General features: G+C 39.8%; 1 pseudogene; it reads left to right on the top strand.

Moving 5' to 3' along the window:
- The first annotated feature begins 3,722 nt into the window (after window positions 1-3,722).
- LOC149813437 (zeaxanthin 7,8(7',8')-cleavage dioxygenase, chromoplastic pseudogene) lies at window positions 3,723-5,538 on the top strand (annotated as a pseudogene).
- The last annotated feature ends 3,850 nt before the right edge of the window (window positions 5,539-9,388 follow it).

Raw genomic sequence — 9,388 nt, 5'->3', positions numbered from 1 at the left:
ACATATGGTCAAGATGAATTTTTGGAGATATAGAGACCGACCCCGTGTGAGTTATAGGAGAAAATGACCCATTAGGTAATTTGACGGGCTTGAGAAACTCACACAGTTTTGATGTCCAATGGCCAAAATTTTGAAGGAATTGACTTAGGAGAAGGAATGAGATTACCTGACATGTTGGCCATTGGTTGAGGTTTACATGCAAAAATCAACAATAGCAACTGATTATGTTGGTCCAGGGTAAACGATGATACCATGTTACTTGAAGAACTTTCACCATCCGATTTTGTTTGGGCAACATTAACAGATTTTTTGGAAAACCCATGGAAAAGATAACATCGATTTTTGGTGTGCCCCAACTTGTTGCAATGATCGCATTTGGGTCTCTCCTGCTGATTTTTGTCTTTGGTACATCCATCACTTCCTTGGTAATACAATGGAAGATTTCTAGTTTCCACTACAACAGCCATGTTGTGCTCCAAATTGGGTGGTGAATTTACACTTCGCTATATTTCTTCTTGGAGAAGCAGGTTATATGCTTTGTTCATGAGAATGAAAGATTCTATGATTAATGTTTGGCTGCAAACAGTCCCATCTAAAACTGAATGAGACGTTCTAGATGGTGTAGCTCGAACAGTATTGCTCTTGCTGCCCTACACTCACATGCAAGAAGCGTGACTTGAGTAAAAAGTTCATCCCAAAGGGTTTTAATCTTTGTATAATATATAATAATAAAAATAGTTTCTTGGCACAATGTAACTATGGGCCTTTGAATTTCAAATATTTGAGGTCCATTTTTCTTTTAGAATCATTCTCTCAGGTCACTCCAAGGGACGACAATGGTTTTGCCATGGATCACACTCTTATAATTCCCAAGACAAAGAGGTGAGAATCTAATAAAGTACCATATTCCCAAGACAAGGGACGACAATGGTTTTGTCATCAGCATTTGTCCTGGGTTATACGAATGATGGAGGTAATAAGGATGGTCAATTACCTCGTTGCTTCCTTGAATTTCAGAGTGCTCAGCGTTGTTGGTATCCTTTTGACTCATAGTGAAGAGCAATGGATACAATGGACCGAGCACAAGGAAGACAAGAGTTCATTTCACGTGAGTTTTTCACAGGCTCTGATACCCATGTGAAGAAGAAAACTTTCACGTGAGAGAGTACAATATCGTGTGTATCTTATTTAGAAAAAATTACAACCTCAATGTGTACAACATTGATAAAATCCCATGATTTATGGGATAGGAAAAATAACAAAATAAAAATGACGATAAATTTTGTTACAACTGTTACACAACGTCGACTTCGGCTGAGTAGAGAGCTTTCCAAAATTGATCAAACATTTGCCTTATATCTCATCTTCAACTTACCAGCTTTCAGTTGACACTATTTCAGCAAGACTTACCATATAGATTTTCAAATGTTACCAACTTACCATTTTCAAATGTAATGTGCCAACTTTTCTCCAATGCTAAGATAAAATGTCAATATTCCATCTTTATCGTTAACAATAACTCTCTTTCTCTCCTATATTATTTTTTTCAACAGAGATAGCCTGGGTTAGGCAGACCCCTATCAGTTATACAACCATACCATTTGGGGTTCGAACTTGCAACATCCTGATACAAGGTGACGTGTACTAACTGCTCCTGCCAGACAAGCGGAGCCCCCATTGGTCTCTATTCTATATTATTAATTATCAAAAGAAGAAACTCAAGAACATATACAAGAGTAGCAGACATTGGGACTCTTACGGAGTCTCCAACAAGTACCCAGCTTTATCACCAACGTTATTGCTAAGGTTATCTTTCCTAAACTTAGTTGGATACATTTTCCTTTCAAGACTAGGATTCTTGCCATATTTGGTCCATTAGTTGAATCATTTTCTTATTTTTTTTTTTGTTAAACTTAGTTTGGCGTCAATCAAGAACACCTTTAAGAAAAAGGGTTGGAAAATTGAGGTCCATGGACACGTGTCAATAGGCGTAAGCCTTTTGACCATAACGGTCATAACGCCGGATCTTTATTCCCTAAAGTGTGCAACGTTATTGCACCAAATCCTTTTACTTTTTTTTACTCGTTATAATCCCAAATAAACCGGTTTGTGGTATTAGCCACATCCCACCCGAATCCGAACCCATGTGCATTGGGGATTTTACCAGATATTTTCTCTAAAAAACACGTGCCATTACAAGAAAGCCAAAAATTGGTCTGACTGGCGTAAACGCAAACCAAAAACTATATTCCACTTCACCTACAAAACTTGGACGTCACCCATCTGTAGTGTACTTGTGGGCAACAGGCTGGCCCCACCGGCTAATGGATGGGTCTGACCGGGCCCGGTCAACAGCTTGTTGAAAAAAACCCAGCCCACACCCCGCCCGTTAGGGCTCTGGGCTTAATTGGGCCTGGTCAGGTCAGGTTTATATATATATATATATATATATATATAATCACTTGAATACTAAAAGTGAAGTACGAAAACCAAAATATGAGAACTGGAAATATGGGCATTTCAACAGTGGATGTGCTTGACATGATGTATTTGGATCTTGTATTTTTGATGAAAAATATGGTTTTTAATGCTTTAATATTTATGAAGAATATAAGCCATTGATTTTAATGCCTTAAAAAAATCTCATTTAAGGCAGGTAGATCGTCCAGTTAGATTCAAGAGCGACTTCTCATGAAACCAAGCAGGTAGATCGTCCAGTTAAATTCAATATTCAACAACAACTACGCCTTCATCCCAAAACAATTAGGGTCTGCAAAGGCCTAATGATAAATGAAGATTCTCTCTCTCTTTCTCTCTATATATAGAAAGAGAGAGAGGAATGAAATCATGCTCATTACAAAACATGTCAAACTTACCGACCCCACATCTAGATTCAGCTATCATCAAATGTACCATTTTATGTGAATCACTGGATGGGCACCCAAAGGTGCTATAGGAAAGCCGAAGATAGTTTACGCATTACCAGAGGTTGCCTCACAATGACAAAAAATAGCAACAAAGTGGGCCGGAAACAGATCTATGTAAGTTTATATGTAGGGCTTGAGCTGCGATAAAATGGATCGCAGCCTAAACTATCTTTGATCGTCAATCTAAGGCCACCGTTAGAAAGATTTTGACATATAGTATGCCAAAAAGTACTTGGCTTGACCAGATTCCATTGAAATTGGCCGCGGAATCTTTGCCCCATGTTGAAAAAATGAAGTGGTGGGTGGGTTTGGCATGATTTTTTATGGGTAGGTTTTCATTTTTCTCTCTCTGCCACGGGAAAAAGAACGAGCAAGTGTGCCCACTTGTCCCCGTCCGTTTCTGATTTGACGTCGGCGGATTCAAAATTGCAGTTGGCTAGCACCTCACGCTCACGCTACGGGAAGAGACAACTGGGCTGCTCAACCCACAGAAACGACGTGCTCTGCGAGACCCCACCACGCGAACATTATTTGGTATGAACAGCTTAAGAACGCCACCCACCATCTCCTCAAAAGATCCAGTCATATTAAGAACGCCATCCGCCATCTCCTCAAAAGATCCAGTCATATTCAGTATCCCCAAGAAGTTGGTGATATAGAGTATCAACCACATATACGCTGTTTTTTTGTTCTTACAATGCAATGATTTGTACCATTACGTGCTGTTGATACTTTATACTATGCAGTATATAAACGTGAGTAGTATCACACGTCTGATGATCACGCACACGCACAATGGGTTTCCACTCTTCGTCCTTGGTCTATCAAGCCCACTCCTCCTCCTCCTCCTCATGTCTGCTCCTCCCTAGAAGCTCCCACCATTCCACACCATGCACCATCAAGGCAGAAAAGCCCCACTCCCTCACCACCGACCAAACCAAAGCTCATCTTCCTCACTATGCCTCCCTGTTTGTCAGAATTTGCGACGCTTTGGATAGACGGATTGATCGGTTCATCGAGCGGAAGCCTATCCCACCGTTCCTAGACCCATCCCGTGTCCTCGCTCACAACTTCGCACCCGTGGACGAGCTCCCACCCACGGACTGCACCACCATCGAGGGCCAGCTCCCTCCTTGCCTTGACGGAGCTTACCTGCGCAACGGCCCGAACCCGCTGTTCGTGCACCGGCATGCCTACCACCTCTTCGAAGGCGACGGCATGATCCACGCCCTCGTCATCTCCGGCGGCCGCGCCACCTTCTGCAGCCGTTTCGTCAAGACATACAAGTACGAGATGGAGCGGCGGGCCGGCATGCCCGTGTTCCCGAGGCCCTTCTCAGGCTTCTACACGCGCGCGGGCCTGGCGAGGGTGGGCGTGTTCCTCGCGCGGATCCTGACGGGGCAGCTGAGCCCGCGTGGAGGCTCTGGCCCCGCGAACACGAGCCTCTGCTTCTTCAACCACACGCTCATGGCCCTGTGCGAGACCGATCTCCCCTACGCGATCCAGCTCACTCCTACCGGAGACGTCGAGACGTTGAGCCGGTTCGATTTCGGCGGGAGTCTCTCTACCTGCATGACGGCACATCCGAAGATCGATCCCGAGACGAGGGAGATGTTCGCGTTCCGGTACAGCCTCACTCCCCCGTTCCTCAACTACTTTTTCGTGGACCCAAGCGGAGAAAAGAGCCCCGACGTTCCCATCGACTCGCTACCCCAGCCGTCGATGGTCCACGACTTCGCCATCACGAAGAAGCATGTAGTGTTCCTCGACACGCAAATGGCCATCAAGCCCTTGGAGATGCTCATGGGGAAGGGGCCCCCCGCGGTGTACGACGCAGGGAAGCAACCGCGCATCGGAGTCATGCCAAGGTACGCAACCGATGGGTCCGCGATCAGATGGTTTCAAGCCCCCGGTTTCAACTGCGTCCACACCATCAACGCGTGGGACGACGGCGGCGATGCGGTCGTGTTGGTGGCGGCCAACACTCAGCCCATGGAAGACCTGGTGCGGAGGATAGACATGGTTCGCTGCACCGTAGAGATGGTTCGGATCGACCTCAGGGGGGAAGAAGGGAAGGTGGTCTCAAGGAAGCGTCTCTCAGAGAAGAACCTCGAGTTTGGGGTCATAAACCCCAAGTTCTTGGGGAGGAAGAACCGCTACGCTTACATGGCGGTGGGAGGCCCCATGCCGAAGGCGTCTGCGATAGTGAAGTTGGATTTCGAGAGGATTGGGAGCTGCGTCGTGGGGAGCAAGGAGTTCGGAGAGGGATGCTTCGCGGGAGAGCCGTTCTTTGTGGCGAGAGATGAGGGTGGTAGTGAGGGTGAAGAGGACAATGGCTACCTAATAACGTACGTGCACGATGAGGGGAAGGGTGAATCGACGTTCGTGGTGATGGACGCCAAGTCTCCTGATTTAGATGTTGTGGCATCGGTGAAGCTGCCGCAGAGAGTGCCCTACGGTTTTCATGGTCTCTTTGTCCCGTCTAAAGATCTTAGGGAGTAGATCGAATGATGGTAGAAAGGCACACTATATTTAGAGATTGAAAGTAAAGGCAGAAGCTGAAAGCGCAAAATAGAATTGTGTCATTTATATAAAAAGAGATTAATGGCCATTAGTGAAGCTGAATATAATCTGAAGGTCAATCAGTCTAGGGGTACCTTGATGATAAAACTTCGGTTTTGACGCCATTCATCCACAACGATGAAGGGCATCAAACGACCATGACGTTTGCTTTTGTCTCAACAAGGGCTGGTAAATGAGCCGAACCAACCAAACACGTTGTGTTTTGGCTTGGCTCGTTTAGAATGGAACCAGCTCGGGGTTTGGCTCATGTTTACTTAAACAGGTTTAACAAAAGCGATCAGACCATGTCCCAACGGGGACTGATGAGATCCATTTCAGTATTTTGGTACAGGTCAGAACCATGGATTCAAGCTTTACACCACATATATATTACGTGGGCATGATTATCGGCTTGCATATTCGTGATTGCAAAATCGATACAGTCATAATTTACTATCTGATGTTAATACATTAACAAATAGTAGAACATGATTTCAAATGTAAATGGTAATCCACGAAATAACTCGACTTTTAGGAGACCCAATCGTCTGACACTCATCGCTACAACATGATACTTAGTTATCTTGGCTGATGGCCATGTGAGCATGCTATAGCTTACATGCATGTGTATGCTATAGTTATGCTCTCCATTGAAAATCGGTAAAACCTCCAAATAAAAAGACTTTAGTTAACGAGCACGACATCATGAAATAATGATGAAAACTATCGAATTCACAAGACCATTAGTTATGATGCAACATGTGTGGGCTCATACACGGGTGAACCCTAATCACATAAGAAAAAAACATCATCGTATTTTAAATATGAACCAATATCAGTCCTAACTTTATCAGGACTAATATAAGGGTTCAATAACGGCATTTTTCTTGAAGTATATCAGTTTAGAACCCTTACCTCAATCGTCATAACTGTGAATATCTAACCAACAGATCGTAGGCACGAACCAAACGTCACCTCTGAACTATGGTTGTGCTTCCTCATCTAGCCACAACCTGAATCAAAATCTCAACCCTCCAAAATCGTGTGAAGGAAGAGAGTTGAGAGGAGGAAAGAGATTTGGAGAGGGGAGAGATATTAGAAGAGAAATAGAAGGGGAGGCGTGTAAGCCCTCTCGGTAAATTCTAGCTTTTAGGTTTTTTTTGTAAGACCTCCAAAACTTACCTTTTCTCAAAAAAAAAAAATTCAACCCCAATAGTTTCTAAAAGTTCTCTTTTCAAGACCATCCTTTATTTTCTTTGTTTAATTAAGGTGTACTATAAATTTGCAACTTTGGTTTTACAACTTTTTTACATTATTTAATATATTATATTGTGTATTAGGCTTGCCTCTTAAAGAGGTTCCGGTCATGACCAAGGGGCCCAGTAGGGTGGGACGTCCCCTCTTGTTTCAATCTTACCAAAATAAAATGGTAAGAAAATCTTGATTTCTTACCACCTAGTAACTTTTGACTCCTTATTTTATATTTGGAAAGTTGAATATCCAGCCACTAAAGAGGGCCCACTAGGGTAGGACGTCCCACCCTAGAGAGTATTTTTTCAAAACAAAATACACAACACTTTTTTTTCTTTGCTAGTTCTTGATTTTTATTATGTTAACTTTATTTTAAGGTAGATCTTCTTTTTAAATTTTCAGAATTTTTTACCATGTAGAAGTGGCACATAAGATGGGCCCACATAGGTGAAAGTCCAACCCTATGGAACTCCTACACATTATAACTTTTAGTAAATTATAAATTTTCATTCCACAAAATTTCCTATTTAATATTTCCTATGGAATTTTCAATTTAGATTTCCATTTCAATCAAGATCCAAATCTATTTATATTCCTAAATTGAATTTCAATTCTACTAAATTCCTAATTAGATCCAAATATAAATTGCATTCAATAATATTTAAGTTAAATCATATCCAAATTCAACTTCATCTTCACCCTTAATTAAATTCAAATTAAATTAAGTTCTAAATGCAAATTCACACTTAATTAAATTCAAATTCGAATCAGCATTCCATCAAATCCTAATTTAGATAAAAATTTGAATCTAATTCTAAATCCAATTATAATATCATAGATCCATTTATTAAATCAGAATTAAATTAAAATTTGAATTTAAATTTCAGAGATTGAAATGCAAATTCAATAAGACCCCAATTTCAAATACAACCTCAATTTAAATCTTTCAAATACAACCTCAATTCAAATCTTTCAAATACAACCTCAATTCAAATCTGAACTAAACTAAAACTCAAAAATTCAATTTGCAATAAATTTCAAAATTAAATTCAAATTAAACCCAACTTAAATCTAGATTAAATCCGATTAAAATAAAAAGCTCAATTCAAAATAACTTTTCAGCTTGAGATTCATTCCAAATCCAAATTAAACTTTCAAAAAATCCAAACAGAAACTCATACTTAATTCAAACTTAAATTAACTCTTTAAATTCTAAGAGAAATTCAAGTCTAATTTAACTTTAAATCTAACTAATTTCAAACTCTACTTCATCAATAATTTAATTTAACATGTAAATTTTAATTTTAAGCTGATATTAATTAAAATCTCAATTTTACTCTAATTAAATATTAAAAAACTATTTTTTATTATTTAATATTTTTTGAAAATCGAAGAAGTTATATTAGCTCCATGGACTGAACCACATCAGTCCCTACCTTGATTATAGTGATCATATGCATTAATATACATATGATAATTGAATCCCAGTATGCTCATGCTCCTTAGCATCATATATCCATTCATAGTTAGAGTATACCTACCTCAAAAGCTAAAAACAAAATTGAAAATCGAAACTGTAGGGAGCTTCACCTCCTCGAAGATTACCTTCTCCACTTAGCTACACCAACAATGGAGGTACAGTCACACTAGCTTGAGACCTCCAAAATCTTCCAATGGGGTGCATGGAATAGGGATAAGAAGAGAGAAGGGAGAGAGAGATAGCTAATAAGATAGAAATGAAGGGGGGGGGGGGGGCATGAATGGGGCTTTTTATAGGCTCTCATGGGATTCTCAATCCCTAATGGTAAGTCCCCTAAGCCCTTCCTATTCCTAATTCTTCATTCATTTAGAGTGCTAACTAATTAGGCCTCTTATAAAAAATTAAATAAACTTTTAAATGCCTTGTTTAACCTAGGCTGGTATAAAAAATAAGCAACTAACCAATATGTTGACTTTTAGCTTAAACACAATTAAGAAAAGGTTGAGCCCATCTCATAAGAATTCCCTACCTTGTAGGAGGGGCTCACCTAAGGGGCATAATAATAACTGAGATTTTTTATAATTAATAAATAGTTAAGATATGAATTTTATGCTTGAAATTAGTACAATTAAGAATATAAATTCGAGTTTGAATTACATGTGAAATTGAACCTCAGTTGAATTTGAATTTAAAATTAATTAAGAGTGAATTTATATTTAATATGTAATTTAATTTTAATATAATTTAATGTGTATTTGGAGTTGGGTTTTGATTTGGATTTATATTTTTAAAGATCAGATATGGATATGGATTGTACATGGGTTTACATACATTGGTTTGGGTCTCAATTGGATTTGAAATCCAAAATAGAAATTCATTTAAAGATTTAAATAGAAAATTTAAAATGGAATTGAACTTAAGATGTAATTTAATTTAATTTGGCATGTTGGAGTCCAAAAAGGTGGAACGTCCCCCTATATGGGCCCATCCTACTTGGCATATTCCCTAATTTGTTAATTCTAAATTGTTTAGAAACTTCTACATCTAAAATAAAAGACCTACTTTGTTTACTAATTTGAAATTTGCGACTATTTAGCTATGAACTTGAAATAGAAATTGAGAATTTTGATTAATTAGTAAAGAGGACCTCTAAGGTGGGACATCCCTC

This window comes from Nuphar pumila, chromosome 16 (assembly GCF_984573655.1).
Source record: "Nuphar pumila chromosome 16, dmNupPumi1.hap1.1, whole genome shotgun sequence".
NCBI lineage: Eukaryota > Viridiplantae > Streptophyta > Magnoliopsida > Nymphaeales > Nymphaeaceae > Nuphar > Nuphar pumila.
This window is presented reverse-complemented; position numbering and strand designations above follow the sequence as displayed.